The sequence below is a fragment of the Zosterops lateralis genome (genome assembly GCF_965231275.1).
Source record: "Zosterops lateralis genome assembly, chromosome: 17".
Classification (NCBI taxonomy): Eukaryota; Metazoa; Chordata; class Aves; order Passeriformes; family Zosteropidae; genus Zosterops; species Zosterops lateralis.
In genome coordinates this window covers 7,152,612-7,172,289 of record NC_139777.1, presented here as the reverse complement: position 1 = coordinate 7,172,289, position 19,678 = coordinate 7,152,612, and the positions used below count along the sequence as shown (strand labels likewise).

At 42.6% G+C, this 19,678-nt stretch overlaps 1 protein-coding gene across 2 annotated transcripts in view; it reads left to right on the top strand.

Moving 5' to 3' along the window:
* Nucleotides 1-19,678, top strand: part of ZDHHC8 (zDHHC palmitoyltransferase 8) — a 112,358-nt gene that overhangs the window by 65,423 nt on the left and 27,257 nt on the right. The gene's annotated exons all lie outside the window — the stretch shown is intronic.

Genomic DNA, 19,678 nt, shown 5'->3' with positions numbered 1-19,678 from the left:
CCACTCCTCATAGGACTTGTGCTCTGGACCCTTCACCAGCTTCATTGCCCTGCTTTGGATTAGCTTTTGGACCAGAAATGACTGTCCAGTGCTTGTGCTCTTCAACTTCAGGAGAATACTAATGTATAAAGTGATGGGGTTTTATGCTTAGTGAAAAATGGTGGAAATAGGGAGAACAGGACTGGAAGTGGGGGTGTTTAATTTACAAACAACAGACCCAGCCCCTGCTGTTTACAGTATGGAGTTTCTGACCTATTTCTTTAGCACAGCAATGGTGAGAAGCTAGTCAGAAGCATGTTCTGATTTGACTGTGATTATGAGCTCTTTTGTTTTCGTTAAGTTTATTTGCATATCTGAATTTGCCTAAGAGAGACCTACTAAGCAGTATGTAAATTAAACTTTAGCATTTGCCAGAATAAAAATGAACATTGTACAACTGATGACAAAAACTACAGTTTATGCAAGTATCACAGAGGATTTTGGCATAACTAACACGGTACCCTATGCAAATAATCTTAGTTGAAAAGGAATTAATCCCTTTCCAAAGGGCCAGCACAAACCTTTCAATGGCACATAAGCCTGCTTTTGAGGGAGCAGGTGCTTAGCAAGCCCTGAGAATTCTGATTTCCGAACTGTACGCTGCATTGACACATGCAAATACCTTAAAAACAAATTTCCAAACTCCTGTTCTCCTACAAATTTGCTGTAAATTCTGTATTTTGTGAATTTAGATGTAACTTACATGGCATGCAGAAATTCTGCAAGAGCAGGATCGTGTCATTCTGGAACTGAGCAATATCATCTTTAAGTTGGGATTGAAGAAAGCTGTAATTGAGGATTGGCCAGGTCCATTTGCCAAGCTCCTCATTTTGATCATTCATAGCAAGACATCCTTATTTTGTAAAAATCCTTTTGTTGGTGAAGACAGCAGGCAGGTTCTATTCTGTCCTCGAAGAAGGTGGCTTGGTGCCAGTGTCAGCAGCCAGCAATCCAAAGTGTTTTGTTTAATCACAAGATTAATTTTTCCTTTTATTGGCTTTTCCTTTCAGTATCACCAAGCATGACATGTTGTAAAACAGAAACAGTGGTTGAACAAGGATTGGCGAGCATCTCTAAACCCCCTGGCTATGTTGATAGCAAAGTGAACATTTGGCTTGATGTGCAGCCAGTAGAGGCTCCCAGGAAACCAGAATGGGAGAGCACACTTGTCAGTGCATGGGCCCTGTGCCTGCTGAGGAAGGAGGGAAGGGGAAGGAAGATGCACCTGGGTGGAGGAGCTTTACTGAGGCTCACTTGCTTTTCCTCCTTGAGCGTTTCAAGCATCTGCAGTTTCAGTAGCAGGTCAGACACCTGAGTTTTTGTACTGTAGATCCAGTCCATGGATGGTCTGTGGTTCCATTAGAATGTATTTATTTTAGCTTTAGTATGGCCCTATGCAAATTAGCTTCTAAAAGGAAATGGCAGAGGATCCAAATCAAGTTAAAGATTTGTACTCATCCCACTGAACTCAAGGACTTGAGCCTTGCATTGAATCATATAGGAATTTTTTTTTTTTTTTTCAAAAGAATGACGTTAGATTCAAAACTTTTTTATCCTCAGAGTTTTCAGCAGTGACTGGATGAGCATCCCTGGTGTTCTGAGCCATCATGCAGAGATCTGGTCATGGGTGGGAATGCTTATGGTGGAGAGGCTCTGTCTGTCTGCTCCTGTAACTGCAAACAACCACATCCATTCATCTTTAATTAGGGGACTCTGGTGACCTTGGAATGGAAAGCTGAGCAGAGTTTGGTGTGAGTGCAAGAATGGATAACTGCTTGGCAAAGAGTTGTGAACTTCCAGAACCTGCATTTTGAGGGTTATTAAATATTTTTAAATTTACATGCTTCTTTCTTTCTACAGTCTACATCATTACCTATGAATATTGTGTTCCCAGTGGTCAGAGATAGATGATAGAACTTTATTGAGTTTAGAGGAAGGTAAATGTACCTTCAGGGTAGTGTCCCTTTCAATTAAGAGTTCTGGTTTTGGATTTGACTTGTTTTACTGACATCTTCAGCATAATAGCATGGATTTGCATGTACCTTTTTCAGCCAAAGCTGATTTCTTAGCTTTTTACGATCAAACAATAGGGCAAACAATAATGTTAATCTCCTATATAAATAATACAGCTGCTAAAAGATCAGGGACCACTTCATGGTACAGTCAGATGCTGCTGGTAATTTGTCAAGGTCAGGCTCCCCTGAAAACAAAGGTTAAAGATTGCTGCCCTGACCTGTGGTTCTTCCAAGTTCCCGTGCTATAGGAGCTGTCCCTGTCAATTCCTTCTTCTGCTAGAGATCCTTCTGCAGTGAAACTGTTCTGTGATTAATAATTTTGTGAAAAGATTTCAATAACTCTATATAAAAATTAACAAATGTCACTTTTTCAAACAGGCACCATGTGGCAGCTCTCAAGGAAGCTGCCTAATTTTTTGTATCAAGGATTAAGCTTCTAAGCCCCACTTTCCACTTCTTTTCTCTCAAGGAGCTGAAACTTGAGGGTGAGGGGATTATGTACAGTTATGCATTTGTGTAAATATGAAACATTGACTGGAAATTGCAGGAGGAGACAGCAACCAAACAGCTGTCTTTGCAAATTTAATATTTACTGCAGAGTTAAACAAAATGCCTTATTGTTTAGAGCATTATTTGCCTTGGGCATTGGCTTAGACAGACGCGTTGGCTGAAAAGAATTTCCTAACTCCCTTTTCCATGCAACAGAAGATTAAGTAGATAATAGCAACAATTGGCTGTTTTGATCTGGCCTTGACATATGTTCCAAGCATCTACTTCATGATTCAACTACATTATTTTTCTCTTTCATGGCTGCAGCATTTTACTCCTACTTTACCATTGCTGCCGTCAGGGGCTTCTTTCTGAGCCTTCTTTCTGGTCAGAAGTAAACAATTATAGAAGATTCTTGCTGCACAGTATGTAAATTCTTTATGCACAGGGAGTATTCCTGACACATTATTAAGTATGCAGAGTTTTTCAGAGTTAAAAAAAAAGCTCAATTTGAGGTAACAAGTTCAAATCAAAAGTTAGAGGAATTGCATGAGGAAGATTTAGTATCCTTGGTAGTCAAAAGCCCAGAAGAGTTGTGATGCTACATGGTGGTGGTACTGAAAGTTAGAGAATGAATGGCAGAATATTTCTGTGCAAAGCTTTGCCATGAAGTTTATCTGGCTGTCCTCATGCACCATCTCACCGTCTGCTAGAAGAGGCTTCTGATCAGCAATCTAAGTGGGTCACATAAGTTTCCTGCATCTTGCCAGGCCCCCAGGCAGCTGTATTCAAACCTTTTTCAAAATGCTTACTTGGTTTCTGAACAGAATTTATCAGCCGGCGTGGAGCAGTGGTTTAACTAGTTCACTCCTTGACGCAAATGGAAGTTGTAGGAAAAGCTGCAGAAGTCCTGCTTTACTTTCTGTGTCCTGCTCTGTAGACAGGGCCAGCCAGTACAGCAGGATGTTGGTGATGGTATTGCTGCCCATCTTCTCTAGAAGGCAAAAAGTTTGAGGCTTCTATCTGTCCTTTTGATCAGGCTAAAGGCTGGCTCCAGCTGTGCTCCATTCCAGCTGTGCTGGAAGGTAGTTTTTTGATTCCTGTGCTTGTACTACCTGTTCCTGTTCCTGTCAGATCTTTGATCAGAAGGAAGGGATGCACTTACACCCAGGGAAAATTGTCTTCCTGTGTGCTTAGGCAACACATTAGTCTCTTAGTCTATTTTATGTTATCAGTGAATTGCAAAGTCCACGTTGTAATTGGCTTAAATGTGAATATGGAGTAGAGTCTGACACAGTGGAGTTGCAGCAAGTGGTTGCCAAAGCTTTGAGGGGCCAGAGTTTGCAGCCATATTAAGACAGGGCATAACTAGAAGTATCTGAAAATTGAGGGTGTATCTTTCCTTGACCCATTTTCCTCTCACACAGCTGTAGTGGCAGGAGATGAGGGAGCACTAATGATTATAATACCCACAGCACTGTGTTTCTTTATGCTTATTTAGTTGCTGTGTCTGAGTCTCTGAACAATCTGCACACACTGCAGGCACTGCCTCTGTTTCAAACATGGGTGTTTCAACACAGAGCACTCAGTGACCAAGAGTTAAGGTCAGTTTTGTAGAATCTGCCACAGTGTGGAAGATCCTGAGCAGTGAATTGGTAGAGTTGCTTCAGTTACTGAAATTAAAATATTTAAGCGAACTGACTAAATAGGCTTCTGCATCTGCATTGCAGATTTGCACTGACCTGGTAGATCGATGTTAGGCTTGGCTGTGCTAATACAATTTTTCTACCAGACTGCAGTTAATTACCTGATACCGGCTGGCAGCATCTGCTTGTGAGGGTGTATCCACTCTGCAGAGATGGGATGCTTAAGGAGCAAAACATTTCAAGGTGACTCTCACAGCCACTTGTGAGTGTTACAGTACAGGAAAGTCCATACAGCACTGGAGACAACACTGATGGGCTAAAATGTGACTGTATGGAAACTGAAAATGGAAGGGAAGGTACAGTGATCCAGTATGGTAGTGTTGGCTTTCACTGAGTATATAGAAAATGCTATCATAAAAGACAAAAATGAAACATGTTTTTCCTATTCACTAGAAGAAGGACTTTATGCCTACTGAAAAATCCAGAAATTTCCAAAACTCAGAAGTTTCCAGAGAAGTTATGAGCAAATGAATGTGTCCTTTCTGAAAACATTTTTTGATCCAGGGAATGCTATTCTTATTATGCCTGTTTGTCTTTGTGAACTTCTGTGAAGTCACACTGCAGTTAGACTAAGTGTCAAGCCAAACACAACTGTTTGTGATGTTGTTTGCACACAAAGCAAGGTGTGGTGTTAGAAGTAGTTTTCAGCAGAAAAGCAAATGACAAACAATGGATTTCACTAGTAGAAAAAAATGAATTGGATTGATTCAGCCAACAACTTTGCTAGTTTAAAAAAAAAATAAATTAACAAATCCTGTCCTTTCCAATGGAGGTTATCCAACAAATCTTTCACACTGTTATCAGTCTGCAAATCAACTTGACACAGTCATTGGTTCCTATAATTTGAGATCAGGTGGTGACTGCTGGATTTTAACTGGCTTAGGACCCACTAGCAGAGTCCCTTGGGACTGGCACTTTCACCATTTGACATGGCTCTGTGAGGCAGCTGCAGGTCATTTACTCTGGCTCCTGAGTCACAGTGTAGGAACCCTTAATCCAAAACGAATGCTGGAAATCGTCCCCTGTGGACCTGGCAAAGTTATCCAAGCTGCAGACAGATGTGAAATTACAGCAGTTTGCAAGAGAGATGTTCCAGAGAGGTTCTGCTTTTCGTGCTTTGTGCTCCTAACTCGAGGAGGGGGAGCTGGAGGTTGAACTCTCTTGCAGACAACAGTGAGCCTGTGTGCAAGCTTTTCTGGAGCTTCCCAAACTCCATGTGGTGTGTGTGTGTGCATCATGGGGTGGTGGAAAAACAAGTCACGCATTCTCCAGCCTGTCACCACGGGCTTTTTTGCTGTTTGAAGGGTGCTGAGCACTTTAAGTTCTTTTCTTTGTCACTGGCTGTGCTGTTGTAAATGAGCAACACAAGACTGTGTAATTTGAACAATTCAACGCCCGGGTGTTTGTGCAGGCGAGGGCTCGGAGTTGAATCAAACACGTAGGAAACAAAATCCTGGTAGAAAGGGAATCTGTTCTCCTTGGCTGCTCCTCCCTCTGCCCAGGCAGCCCTTCTGCCAGAAGTGCACACCCAGGTTGACTTTTCCAAAGGGCGCAGCTTTGCTGGGATGGTTTAACTGCACGGATGCCAAGAGGCCCCCTCAGTGTCTGGAGCACTGGCACAGGGGCTGCAGTGGGAGCACACCCTCTGCACAGGCTCTGCTTTTTCCGCATCTACTAGGATGTTCTGAATTCACTTTAACCCCTTTTTTGTTTTGCTGGCACAAATTGTGAATAATTGAAAACATTTCCAGTTCAAGGCAGAGTTCTGCTGTCTTGGCATCTGTTCCTATTCAGAATGAGGATACTTGCATTTTCTTGCTGGCTGTGTTTACTGTATCTTTAGCATAACCATATCATTCTCTCTAGCTTTTATTTTTTTTTCCGACATCCACAAAAAGTCTCTGGGAAACTAAGCCATGTTATGTGAATTTGAGAGAAGCAAGGAGTACCAAAGGAGCTGCTGCAGTTACTAAAGCGGCTTAGTAAAGAAAAAAGGCAGATGCATTTTCTCATCTTGCACAGTTAAGACAACAAACGTGGAGCTTTTCTTTTCTTTCTAATAACCTTCTGAAGGAGGCTTGTGTTCCCCTACAACCTTTGCAAACATGGAGTTTTGCAATTCAGAAATACTAACAATTCCTAAATTATTATTAATTCAGCAAAGCTGATTGCTTTTGTTCATGGCAGGAAGGGATGCCACAACCTCCAGATGTCCTGGGGACTGTGGTTTGCCTTGAGCTGTCATGGGGAGGGAGAAGAGAGAAGATGATGCTTTAGAAACCAAATACAGAGTTAAACTGCTGTATGGCAGTGCTCCATTTTGAGGGAAAAGGCAGCATCCAAACAATCTTTTGTTTAATTACAAAAATTCAAAGCAAAGCACTGTGAAAAGCAAGCAGATTTGTTAACTTGTCAATGACTTGATGGATATGGTATTGTAAAAATAAAATAAAACCTGCTGATATCTCTGTTTATTGTTGAACAGCAGATGTTAAGAGCTGATAAAGGAGTGTGTCACTCATGTCCAAGGAAAAAACAATGTTAAAAGTTCTTTCCCTCTCTGTAGTGTGTGGAAGCAGACCTGTAAGCATGACAGTATCACAAGCAAGAAGCTTTGGGAGGGCTTTTGTGACAAGATGAAGAAGAGGATGGACCCCACTCCTCATCTGGGAGTTTAAGGATGTACTAGTCTGTTGCTGAGAGTCTCTAATTTCAGCCATTCTTTTAGTCAATCTCTGTCCCTAGTTGGTGAACTTCTCTTGGGACAGGCTGTAACACTTTCCAGTTAATTTTTATGGACATATCTTTGTATTGTTTTAAATGGAAAACTTCCCAAAATTGCTGAAGTTAATGTTAAAAGTGAGGCTTTTTCCCAGAGGAAAAGAATGTGCTGAATTGTGGAATATATAAACAAACTGGTGAAAAAAATAACCCCCAATGAGGTCACTCAAACTACCTGACTATGCTGCTTCAGGTAAATAAGCAAGAGCCTGTTTTTAGTCCAGTGGGTGAATGAGAAAAGTATTATCTGGATGACTCAAATGTGCATCCTGGAATTAAAACATAAAAAAGCCACTCTTCTGGCTCTGAATAAAGAATTACTTTTCACATTCACCAAAGAGTACTTCAGGGATTTTACTTCCCAGAACATGGTTTGTTTCTACCTTCCTCTTGCCCTGTGGAATCAGGTGCATTGTACTACAATTTCAGAAATTACAAGTTTTCTTCAAAGTTTTCCTCAGAGTATGAACTGCAGCTCCATGCTTGGATTTCTGATCACTATGATTTTTTTTTCTCCTCCCAGTCAAAGGAGATTATGGTGAAGTTTTATCTTAGCAAGCTTAGCTTATGTCTCTATGGCTGTTCTCCTGCGATGTGCAGCTCCACATTTCCCCTGTCCATTGTGGCAGACTTATCTGCTGTTGAAGATGAATGTAAAGGGCAATGAGGTATCCCAGAGTTAAAGAAGTTTTCTAGTATAAGCCAAAATTAGTTTGCTGGTGGTTTATGACTTTCAGGAAATATTCAAGGAAGAATGGACAGGAGGCATAAGGGATTCATTCAGAAAAACTGAACAATAAATTATTTTTGTTGCACTGTGACAGCTGTTCAGCAAGAAGTAAATGTTCATTTTTTTTCTGAAAAGCAGAATGATGGTCCCTACCCTTTAAATTAAATCAAGGGGGAAAAGCATGAATTAAGAACTCGGTTAAGTTCAAGAGAAGCTGGGTATTTAAAAAGTACACATACTAATGCAAGCTATTGCCACTGGAAGCAAAGACAGAAGTCCATAGACAAAACATCCCACAGTTCAGATCTGCAGCCAGACCTCTTGCTTGAAAATTTGGCCTGAAGATTTCTCAACAGTTAAATCATAAGATGCTTGATGCTCCTCATTCTGGTCCCAGCTGGGAATCTGGAAAGTGTAATGTTTAAGCTGAATATTCACTTTGATTCTTGGAAATGGGAACAAGTTTCATCAAGAAACTGTTTCTTTTTTTATTTTTCTTTTCTGTTCCATCCCTGAATTGGTTTGTCTATTGCATATCGTTAGCAGATGGTGGCACATATGTCATTTCCATAGTCTTCTATTTTGGTACAGGAGCTGCTAATTGTCCCATTTTGACTTGGGAGTATTAAGCTTTGTTAATGCATCTCAGGTAATTGTAATTAGCTTATGTTCCTGAATTATGGCCACAGAGTTGGAAGGGTTTTAGTTCATCACACCCAGTGCATAATTGTACCATTTTTGGTTACTCTGATTCTTCCAAAGAAACACACCCCAAAATGACAAAACCCATAGGCTTTTAGTGAACAGTGAAGAATTAATAGGGACAACAGCTACCCTGTGTCCACTGCACTGTGTGAGCAAGCTACTCTTCTGCCTTTGAAATGTCTGAGTTTTGGGGGTATAGTCAATAATACAAAAGTAAAGCACTGACACTTGCCCCATCCTCGTGGCTGCTGGGAGAGATCCTCGCCTTGTGCACTTCAGAGTGGGATTGGCAAGAAACAAATCTATATACCAGGCTGAATCCCATTTCCCTGTCTCTGTAATTAAGATGCTATCTCCTCACAGGATGTTTTCTAAGAAAGTAATTTTGTTTTCTGTCAACCTGAATTGAATACTCGTGCACCAGCACAAATATTGGAAGGCTCGCTTTATATTTTGTCCAAGCTGACAGAGACACTTAGACCTAAGGTGGTGATGCTGCTAGGTTTCATCATTTAAATAAAAAAAATTACTGTTAATGTGACAGTCACTGTGGTCTGGTTTAAGTTTTTATTGCTCCCCAAAAGCATTTTGGTTTTGATGGGTTCTGTAATAAGATTTTCCCTGCAGGACAAGCTGCCTCCAGAAGGCTGCCCTAATCCTGTTAGATGGTAAGCAGAGATGTTTCAGTCATTGATGTGCAGGCAGGGGAGTCTTGGGACAGTGATTTAATAGTTGGAGAAGCCTGTGACTCTTCTCCCTTAGTGATTCTTCTTGGTATCTGTTGAGACAATGCATGGGAACAGCCAGGAGTCCTCTGCCTGTGTCAGCTTTGCCCTGGGACATCCGTGTGCAGCTCTGCCCATGGGCCTCCAGAGCTGTGGAGACACCTGAGAATGCCTTTGAGTGGCCACACACCCAGATTAAAGCAGCAACTGCACCGTGTTGCTGTGCTGCAGGAGGACGTGTGGGACTGCTCAGTCATTTGATTTAGAACAGGACAATGGGAGGGAGAGAAGATGAAACAGTGCCTGAAAGTCGAGCAGATCCAAAGAAAGGAGAATAGTTCCACAGAGGGAAAGAGAAGGCAGATTTCTAGTAGAGATGTTTAGAAAAAGGCTCTTTTGACTCTGCTGCTGCCTGGGGCTGTCCTTCCCAAAATTAGAAAGGGGAATGAAGATGATGATGTTACTGGGGAAGGGTGGAGATAATGAGAACAAGCTGAGTTTGGTGTGTTTCTTCATTTGATGAATGCAAATGGAGGCATGTGTTTAGTTTTGTAACATTTCCACCGGGTTAGGCAGTGGAGTTGTGGTTTTGCACCCTTGGTTTTGTTTGAACTCCGTGTATCTTTTGCTTGCAATTTAATCTTACACATTTGCTTGCGGGCTTGTGTGTCCCACTACCCTCTGCTGGAAGAAATGAGGATTTTCCAGCTCTCTCCTTGAGTCCCAAAACAGTCCAAAACCTCCAGCAGAAATGGGTTGGGAAGCAATTTGGGAGGACCCCAGTTCTGCCCAGTTGCTGGCATCCACCCTGCAGGGAAGAGATGTGGGGTATAAAAATGTGTTTGGAGTTTGAGAACAGTGCATGGCCAGGAGAGGTGGTGCAGGTGGTGTCTGTGGCAGCAGAGGGCTGAAGGGGACATTGTGTCTTGGTCTGTTTTCTTACCTTTGTTACCTTTACCATAATTGTTAGGTCTGCTCCAGTTTATGATTAAAGGCATTGCCAAAATAGACTGAATCTCCTCTGACGTCCAGTTTCAAAAGGTGACTGGTAAAAAGGTGGCTGGTATCAGCTGGTGGCTTGAGAAAGGGTGAAGCATCCCAAAGCAGGTGGCCACAGGAGCATGTTCTTTCCAAATGCAAAGCTTTGTACGTTGAAACATACATGAAGGTCTCTTAAATTTTTCTTTTCTTAAATCAGCTTAAATAATTTTAATTTTTTTTATTCCCTGCTTAAAATATTAATATATTAGGGTGCCTTTATACCTGCTATGCAAATGTTCTTTTTCAGTGTAGTGAGAATGAGGTATATAAATGTCATGCTCCCAGTTCAGGTTTCCATAAAACCCCTTCAAGAGGATATTCCAGAGGGAAATTAAAGATGAGATTCTAAGAGAGGCTTTTGTTTTATTATATATTTGCTCCAGTACTTGATATATGAGAATGTTTACACTTTCTACCCTATCTTCTGTATCTTTTTGCAATAGAGGTGCCTCTATCTCTTTGCTTTGTTGATCTCTTCTATAAAATATGAAGTCCCTAATCATTTTGGTTCACACAGGGGAAGCTTGCATTAACTGCAATAATTTTGCTGCAACATGTGTCTAGAAATCTTGAAACAAGAGAGTTCAGATTGGAACTGGTTTCCTTTCCCCACATAAGCAAGTGATTGCGTAGACCAATGACCTTGTGTGGCAGCTGTGAAGGGTGTTATTCAGGGCATGGACAGGTATTGTTTCCAGATTTCAAAGGCAATGCAAGATCCAGACAAGTCTGCAAGAACCTCTGGTCTCAATTAGTTGTAAATTTCCTGAACAGCATTTTCCAGTCGTGGAAGAAATTTAATTGTTATCACTCACCTGACAGGATTTTCCTGCCCCTCCTTTCTGTAGTGCCCCAGCACTGCAAAGAGCAGCTGGCAGATCTGTCAGGGCCAGCTGGGTGTTGGGTACATTGGTACCTTTGGTACATTGGTATATTTGGTACATTGGTACATTTGCCCTGCCAAACTCCTGGGTGGTGGAGGCAGAGTCAGACCTCATCTGCAGTGGATGGTCTGTCCTGTCCTCCCAGCTCTGGTCATGCAACATCCCTGGTAGGGCTGGCTGGGATCTCTCTGCCAGTTCATGGAGGAGTGGCACGTGTGAAGGGAGAAGATCCTCCAGTGAGATATTCCCTGGCAGTGCCCACTCCCCCCGGCAGTGTTTTACCAGGGCAGCTCCATCCCTGATGCAGCCCTGAGGCTGTAGGTTGACACCAGGACACCCAGCCTGCCCAGGATCAACCTCAGACACCTGGGCTGTCTCTGCTGGTGTTCCCTGCTTGTCTTCTTTTTCCCTGCATCTTTGAAAGCACATCATGTTACCCTGTTCTCTGCTAATCCACCGAGGACGTGATCACAGAGTTCAGAGCTCACACTGAATGTTTCTTACGCATATTGGCTCATTGTTAATTTAAGTGGCACATACTTTAATCTAATAGATGCTGTCTTTTAGTTAGGTAATTGCTCCAGTAGCTGTAAAGGGATGGTATCTTGTGAAGTTTAATTTCTTTCTACTGAGCTCATGTGGAAAAGGAATATCTGAAAAATCAAATTAACTTTTCAACAAGGGTAATATAGACTGTCTTTTCACTGATGTCACCACCTCCCTCCTTATATCATAATATTTCTTTACTTGTTTCTTTCTCTCTCTCATCACCACATACTTAAAATGAGCTGCCTTGTTTCCACTACACCACTATCTCATGAATTCAAACACTGAATGTGTACTAGAAGTTCTGCCAGTCTGTGCTTGGGGAATACAGTGAACAAGTGTACAAATCTTTGAGTGCCAGTAGCTGGGATCACCTCAAGTGTGTCTGAATTAGGCTGCTGATAATTTAAACTTGTTTTAAAAAGCAACTCCGTAGCAGCAGCCCACCTTAGCTTTCCACATTGCTGGATTCATGTGTGTATTGACAAGGATGAAGACAATAGAGAAACAGAACATACTTCAGCCAGGGAGGAGCTATCCTGTGGTTTTTTTCCATCTTGGGATCTGGCAAACACAATTCCATCTGTCCAACAAAAACTTGTGTTACTGATTGCTGAGAGGTGTGGAAGATTGTGAGAGTCACTAGTGGTGACCAAATAAATGGTGTTCTTTGTTACTCAAGGAAATGGGACTCTGGTGGACTCAGGATTGAGGGGCTGTCCCTTTTAGCACTGCTGTGATTGATGTGACATTCATTTCATAGTTCTGATGTTTACAAATTAGGAGCACAAGTTTGCATTCCACACAGTGTTTTCAAAAATGCTCAGAAAGACTCAGCTTGTGTAGCATTTGTGTCCCTTTCAGACCCTGTGAAGTATCTTCTGCCCTCCCTGGACACTGGCCTGGACAGCTGGATTGTTATTATTGCTGGAAGTGGTGCACATGGGAGCACAGACAGGGCAGTGCAGCCTCATGCACTGAGAACTCTACTGTGTTATAAATTATTGGTTCATACAGCATCTTTTGGAGATAATTCTCTGATTTCCCATTTAGCAAGGTTTCCAAGGCTTGATGATTTGCTTATGTGACCTTTGGAATGGGCTGGAAGTCACTCAGCTGTTGCAGTGTAGGGATGCTGGTGGCCAGCCATATGCAGACAGAACTGCAAAGGAATGTTACTGAGTGGCAGTTCCTTCTTTTTCTAACCAAGTGGATTTAAAACTTTCAGTGTGACAGGGCAACTAGTGTCTCTCCTGCTGTGGTTGTTTTGCATTTACTCCTTATTGCCCTTCTCTTCTGTCATGACCCAAACACCACCCATACACTCAGCTCTCTTACTGGCTGCTGGAAAAAGTTCATTTCCAGCTGCCCAGCATGGTACTGGTAAAAGGTTGCTGCATGTCTGAGAAGCCCTGGAATACACTTGTCCTTGCCTCTTCCAATTTGTGTGGCATTTAAGGCTTTGTGAAGTCCAGGATTGAAAAAGCAAAAAAAAAAGGTGTTTGTCTGTGGATCTGTGTCCTCACCCCATGTGTCTGCACCCAGAATCTGCTCTGATTTGCCCAAGCACTGGCAATTGGCTCCTTTCCTGAGGCACCAGAGCATTCGCTGTTGCTTGGAGATAATTCTCTGATTTCCCATTTAGCAAGGTTTCCATGCTCACAGCCCATTAGACACTTGAAGTGCCATGAAGACCTACTGCCTCACTTCGCTTTGAGCATTATCCTTCTCCTCATACAAAAATGTTACTGTGTGCTCTGAAATCCAGCCTGTCTATACCCCAGATCAGTGAATGCCTTCCACTTGAGGTGCAAATGAAGAGCTGGGTGTTTCAAGTGCTGCTGCACTATTACAACATATCCCTTTACAAGTACATCAAAACCTCTGTCCTGAGCCTTCGTGTATGTCAATAAGTGCAGACTGACCCTGAGTAGGTCCTTAACTCCCTGCAGGACAGTGCAGATTTCAAAGCAGTGTGAAGAACAGGATTTTGCCGGGCTGCTGTGCATTTGCAGGTGAGCCCAGCCCTGCTCTGAGCAGCTCCTGGCAGCAGCCAATGGCTTGGCTACAACTGGGGCTGCTCTTCCAGGTTCCTGGGCTCACAGCAGCTACTGAGTGTGCAGAGAGCATCTCTGCAAGGCCTGAGCACTGAGACCAGCCCAGCCCAGCCCAGGCCTGTCTGGTGGCTGTGCACAATGTGAAGTCACACAGTGTCACAGGTCACACAGCACGTCCTGCCTGCTGGCTGCAGGGTCAGCCTGTGCCTGGACAATAGGTCTGAGATGGCAGGACAGCTCCTGAACGTGAGGATGATGGGTGAGTTTACCCCTGTGGTGGTCTCACTCAGACTGGGTTATTTGGTATTCTTGTTCCTTCTCTGTGTTTCTCTCACATTAGTTCACATGACAATACTAGTTTTTCTCAGATATTTGGAGACTGTTAAAAATGGGAGGAAGGGAACATGATCCAGAGCTTTCAGGCAGCTTTGTGAAAAGGGTAGATTGTGTTTTACTTTGGGGGTGATGTATAGCCCAGATAAGATTTTTCACCAAGGACCATTACATCTCAAGTTGACTTTTTAATTGATTTAGCTCCTCTGATCTGTATGTTGCCAGACATGAACCACTAGCCTTTGGATGGAGTCCAGAGTGTAATGGAAAGTTCACTGAAACCCCATCAGCTCTTGTTAAACCTGAGCGAATTCCAGCCCGGCACATTTCTTGTGAATAATTAAACACAGTTAAGCAGGTGATGGATTTGAATCTCTAGCTCGAGTGTTCATCTGTATTTCAATGAGGAAGGGACTCATGAAATTAATGAGGTTTTTGGTGATGGGAGTTGATGTGATTTTTTGCCTCTTCTGATGGATAACTGCACCTGAAAACTCAGGGTGGATGTTTTAGTAGGTCCTATTTATAACCAGCATGAGCTGTTCCATGTAGCACTCAGCTCTCATCATTTACTGCTTTTCAGTAATAAATTTTCCAGTATTTACTTGTCCTTTTCCCATTTTTTGGTAACATTTGGATTTGTTATCCTTTACTTTGATACCACTTTCTGTCAGTACAACTGCCATACTCACAGTGAGAGTGTAGTGCTATGGCAACGATGTATTATCTGCAGTCTTGCCAATGAGTAAGATATGGTGCAGAAATTAGTTCACTTATCAAAATCTGATGTGCAGAACTGAGCAAAGAACCTGGCAGTCCAGAACCTCCTGCTATTTTCACAAGCCCTGCTTTTCTGTTTCATATTGGTTATGACTCTCACATAAATTCTCTCTTGACTGTTTCCAGTGATGCCTTGTTAAACCTACAGATGTCTCAGCACCTTGGAAAATATTTTTAGATGTACAATAATCTTCATGCTGTCTTTGATAGTGAGAAAAAATGGAAAATGAGCGATTTTTTTTCTTCTGTTACTATTCCAGAGCAGTACTGTTCTGTAATTTCAGGGTAGGAAAAAGCATATAAATAGAAAAATCTCACCCAGACTGGGAAATGTGAGAAATGTGGTAGATTAACACTGCTAAAGACTAAAAGAGCTCTGTCCTTCTCTGCTCTATGGTGCAGACTGGGCCATGCAGAGTCTTCAGGATGTGTCTTGCACCTTCTCTGTCCCACATACAAACTGATGATCTTTAAGGCACAGTGTTTACATCCAATTCCAAATCCTTCTGCAACGTGGGTGTTCGGAATAAGTCAGTTGATAGCCCTTTCATTTATCTTCCAGCTGGTGCAGTGCTGGTTGAGGAGGACTTTTACCCCTGAGGACCTGTCCCTCCTCTGGTGTGTCCTCTCTGCCATCCTGACTGTTGTGCCTCACGGGGTAGAGCAGCTTTTGGGCAGCCCAGGGTGTTGAGTCCAGCTCCCAGGGTTGATGTTAGAAATGCTAAATCTTTGGTCGGATGATTAGAAATTGTTTATATGGATTTTACAGTGCAAACATAACACTTAACAGCCAGGGTTTGGCTAGACACTCTTGGAGAGGAATCAGGGACAGGCTTCTCCAGTCTTTGGACATTGTTTGAAAGTTTCCAGTGAAATTAGTACTCGTTCTTAGTCAAATTATGTTTGCTTGTTGACCCCTCTTATCTAATTAGTCCCTACTTCACTGAACTGCTCCTGGTTGCGTGCACTGAATCAGCTATTCCACTTTACTCTTTTACCACTGCAATGGTGGCAGAAGTGCATTTGAGTTAAGAGATGCTTTTCTTTCTGTGTTATAACCCCACATCTTGTGATTTGTAGAGAAATAAATCATTTTGTTGTGCATGAGCCATCTGTTTGAGGCTGAGAGGAAGAATGTGTGGTAATCTCAGATCAAGTATTAGGCGCAGCTGAGCAGCCAATTAGGCAATCCTTGAGGGTCTTCTTATTAGATGTGGATAAGTGTCCAAAGCTTGGGTGCCCATTTCTTGAGGTTCCCACATCTCTGTGCACTGCAAAAGCAGCTTCAAGAAGGGGCAGGGTTGTAGCCTCCTGCCCCATGCCCTGCTCCTTGTCCCTGGCCTCCAGACATGAGCTCACGTGTGCTTGTGGAGCTCCAGGCAGGTTTGGTGTTGCCTTCCCTTCCAGGCAGGCTGTAAATGAGCCACCAGCCTTGTTTGCTGGGTACATCCCAGGCCCATCCGCACAGCAGGGCCCAGCAGCAGCAGCCTCACCCCTGCCCCGTTCAGGGCAGGCTGGTGAGTGCCTGGAGCTGCCTTCAGGGACACAAACACCACAGCCACCAGCTCTAACAGAGATGTTTAAGACTTTCAAACTCTCTGCCCTGCAGTAGGGAAGGTGGTCTGGCAGGGGTTTGGTCACATTTGCAGAATATGTAGCTGGGGTGGCTGGGGGGAGTGGGTGGCTTTTGGTGGCTCTATGAGCCAGTGTCAGAGTTCTTGAAATCCCTGGCTTCATTCTCTGTGGCCTACTGTCTCTCTAACCACGTTTTAATGAAAAATACCAAATCTTAATTTAGGGCAGGATTCAAGAAAAATGTCTTGTTCAATTACTTAATTATAGGTGAACTGTAATTGTAAGACACAAACATGTCTTGCTACAAAGCACCAGGCAAAAGACCAGAAAGGATTATTTGTTGTTTAATTTAGCAGAGGAAGGTAGCTGATCATGCTAAGTCTCTCTGACACCTAGCAAGTTGTGTGATCCTATTTGTTAATCTTTTTAACTTTCTGTTTTATTAGGATAGGGTTTCAAGAGCAAATAGGATAAATGAGATTAAATCTGTCGCCCTGAATTACTCTCCACTGAGTTATGAACAGAATCACTCTGTGTCAGAGAAGTATAATTATGAGGGAAGTGCTGCCTGTGTAATTGTGTGCTTTGTTTGGAAAAATTCAAAATCCATAATTATCCCCAGTGTGCCATGGTGGGATGTGCTGGCTCTGAATCTCTACAGTAAACAAAGCCAAGTAAAGGTTCTCTTTGGAGCAGTCCTTGATGCAGTATGGCTGGGACCTGCAACAGTAGCAGCACTACCCTTCAGGTCTTTTGGTTTAAGTGGGGGATCCAAATTAACTTGGAATAGGGCACACATTGTAAAATTACGTTCTCTCAGAGAAAAATCTGGTGGTGCTCCTTTAGGGCCCTGGCTCGATTTAATTCATGTAGCCCTATTAAAGTTGTGGTACCCTTCCTGCTGTATAATTCCACTGTGAGATGAGTTGAAGACACAAAACTGTAGCCTATTGAGATTTTGGGTTCACCAGCCAAAGAAAGCTGTAAATCCTATATGCTGTTTGTCTGGATTCCCAACAACTTCTGTTAGGAAAAAGGAAAGGAAAAGTTCAGCTATATTTGTTCCTATATAATGGGCATAATTGCTGCTGGAAGTTGATCTCCTGGAGAGAGAACATGCACAAAGTAAAAAGAAACTCACTACAGGTCCTGCTTCAACACTTGTGCAGCTTTCTTCTTGAGGCAGAGGGGCAGAAGCCAGGCTTTTACATGATGGATTGGTGATAAAACAACCTGCTAGGCTCAGATTAGAATTTCTGGGTTTTTTCCAAAAATTACATGTGCATTAGTGGAGAGGGGCAGGGAGGCTGCATCCTTTTGGTGAATCCTACTGGAAACTTTATTTTCTTTTTCAGACCTTTTTACAGTTACGAGCAAGAACTTGATCTCCACATCTGTTTTTATTGGCCAGTCTAGTTTACAAATGAGGCCTCTTTTGTCCTGCCTAATTTTATGTAATCTGTGATGCTGCATAACAATTCTGGGAAGAAGAAATGGAAGGATTGTGAACTGACCTTGTGGCTAGTATGTACAATGACTCACTCTATCCTTTATTTCAACTTCCGTGAAGTCTTTTCAGATACACTGTATACCCATTAAATGAGCCGTGCAGTTTATCTTATGGCTAAAATTCTTCCTAATATTTTGATATATTTGTTGTGAACATGACAAAATAAATCACAAATGAGAATGTTAAAAAATGCTTACATTAATCATCTGAGACAATCTCTCTCATTATAATCTTGTTCAGAGTAACAAGTTATCTTTAAGAAAGGGTTTCCTGTCCCTTGATTTGCCAACCTACGTGACTTTACTGCCAAGGACATCTCTCTTCCATGCTTGACAAGCAATGGGTAACTTCATAATCTTTCTCTGTGTAGGCAGTTTTTTCATGGGAAGAAATTAAGTCAGTCATGCCCATTACTGAATCTAATTTTACTATAATTTAGAGAGAAGAACTCTTCCCTGAGTAGAATTGATTTTATAACCGCTTACTTCAGGATTTATTTTGCTTTCCTCCAAAGGATGTGGCAGAAACTGTTGTTAGTGACAGGCCTGCAGCTTGCTTGGCAAGGTCACTGCAGCAGCACCTTTCCTGGCAAGTGAGAAACTTGTGCCTTGCTTTGATTTTTCAGTCATCAGCAGCTGCTCTGAGGGAAACTAAGCAAGGCAGCAAGTCAGTATGACCTTGCTACTTGTTGAAATTCCACCTTTTGGGAAACATAAGGTTCTTAGGGTAGGTAACTCATGGAGTCAAGCTGTCTTTGGCTGATTTTTTTGCCTTTTCCCTTAGCCTGGAGGTTTGGCCCTGGCCACAGACGTGTCTTGCTCATGGCTTTACAGTTCATTCATCCTGGGTATGCACTTGTCCATCTTTTCCTCACTCCTGGCCAGGCTGAGTGAAGCACACACAAGGAAAGGTCGTTTTCAAAGCAGTTTGCAGCAGTGCAGTGGTAAAAACCCAGCTGTGAAGAGGTGGGGAGTGCAAAACAATCTCTTTCTGCCTGCCCACAAAGAAACAGGAGAAGAAAACGTGGTGACCTTCTAACAGTGGCCACAAGAGCACATTTGACAGTGTCCCTTCAAGGTCAATAACACTATTCTCAGCTGCTCGAAACAGCCTATTGGTAGCAAACCCAATGCAAATTCATGGAAGAAGGCTGCTTGCTTGTTGTTGTTTTTTCCTTCTTTGCACAGGCTTCAGCCTGGCAGACAATCAGATCCAACTGTAGATGTAATGCAGGCAAAATACCAGAATACATGGGCCAGTGTATGATTTATGCTAATGGCAGCAGGCATTGCTGAATGCCTGCCTGCTCGGCAGCCTTGGAAGAGTCCTTGGCTGTCAAGACGTGTGGAAATCTAAGGAGCAACTCAGTGAGGGGTCTTTTTTTCAATTACATACTTTGACCCGTATTCTTCCTTGTTTATATTTGCAAGTATCATGAGATTGATCAGATTTTTCTCCACAGTGCCCCTATAGCACCAAACCTCCTCCTGCAGACAGGAGAAATACATTTGGTGTGGTGTTCAGAGGTTGTGAATGGCTGAGTGAATGCACACTGCTTTTTATTTGGTGAAGCTGCCTGTTAGGCAGGCTCTTTTCTGCCTCATCATGCCCTTCTCTGCTGGTGGGAAGTGTTCTTTGCAGCTTGAACAATTTTCCTCTAATTAACAGGCATTTCCCCGTCCTCTTTCCAAAGTCTCCTACTCATTCTCCTTTACCCTTTATCTTCAATTCCTCTCAGTTACACTTACTGGGTAAGCAACAA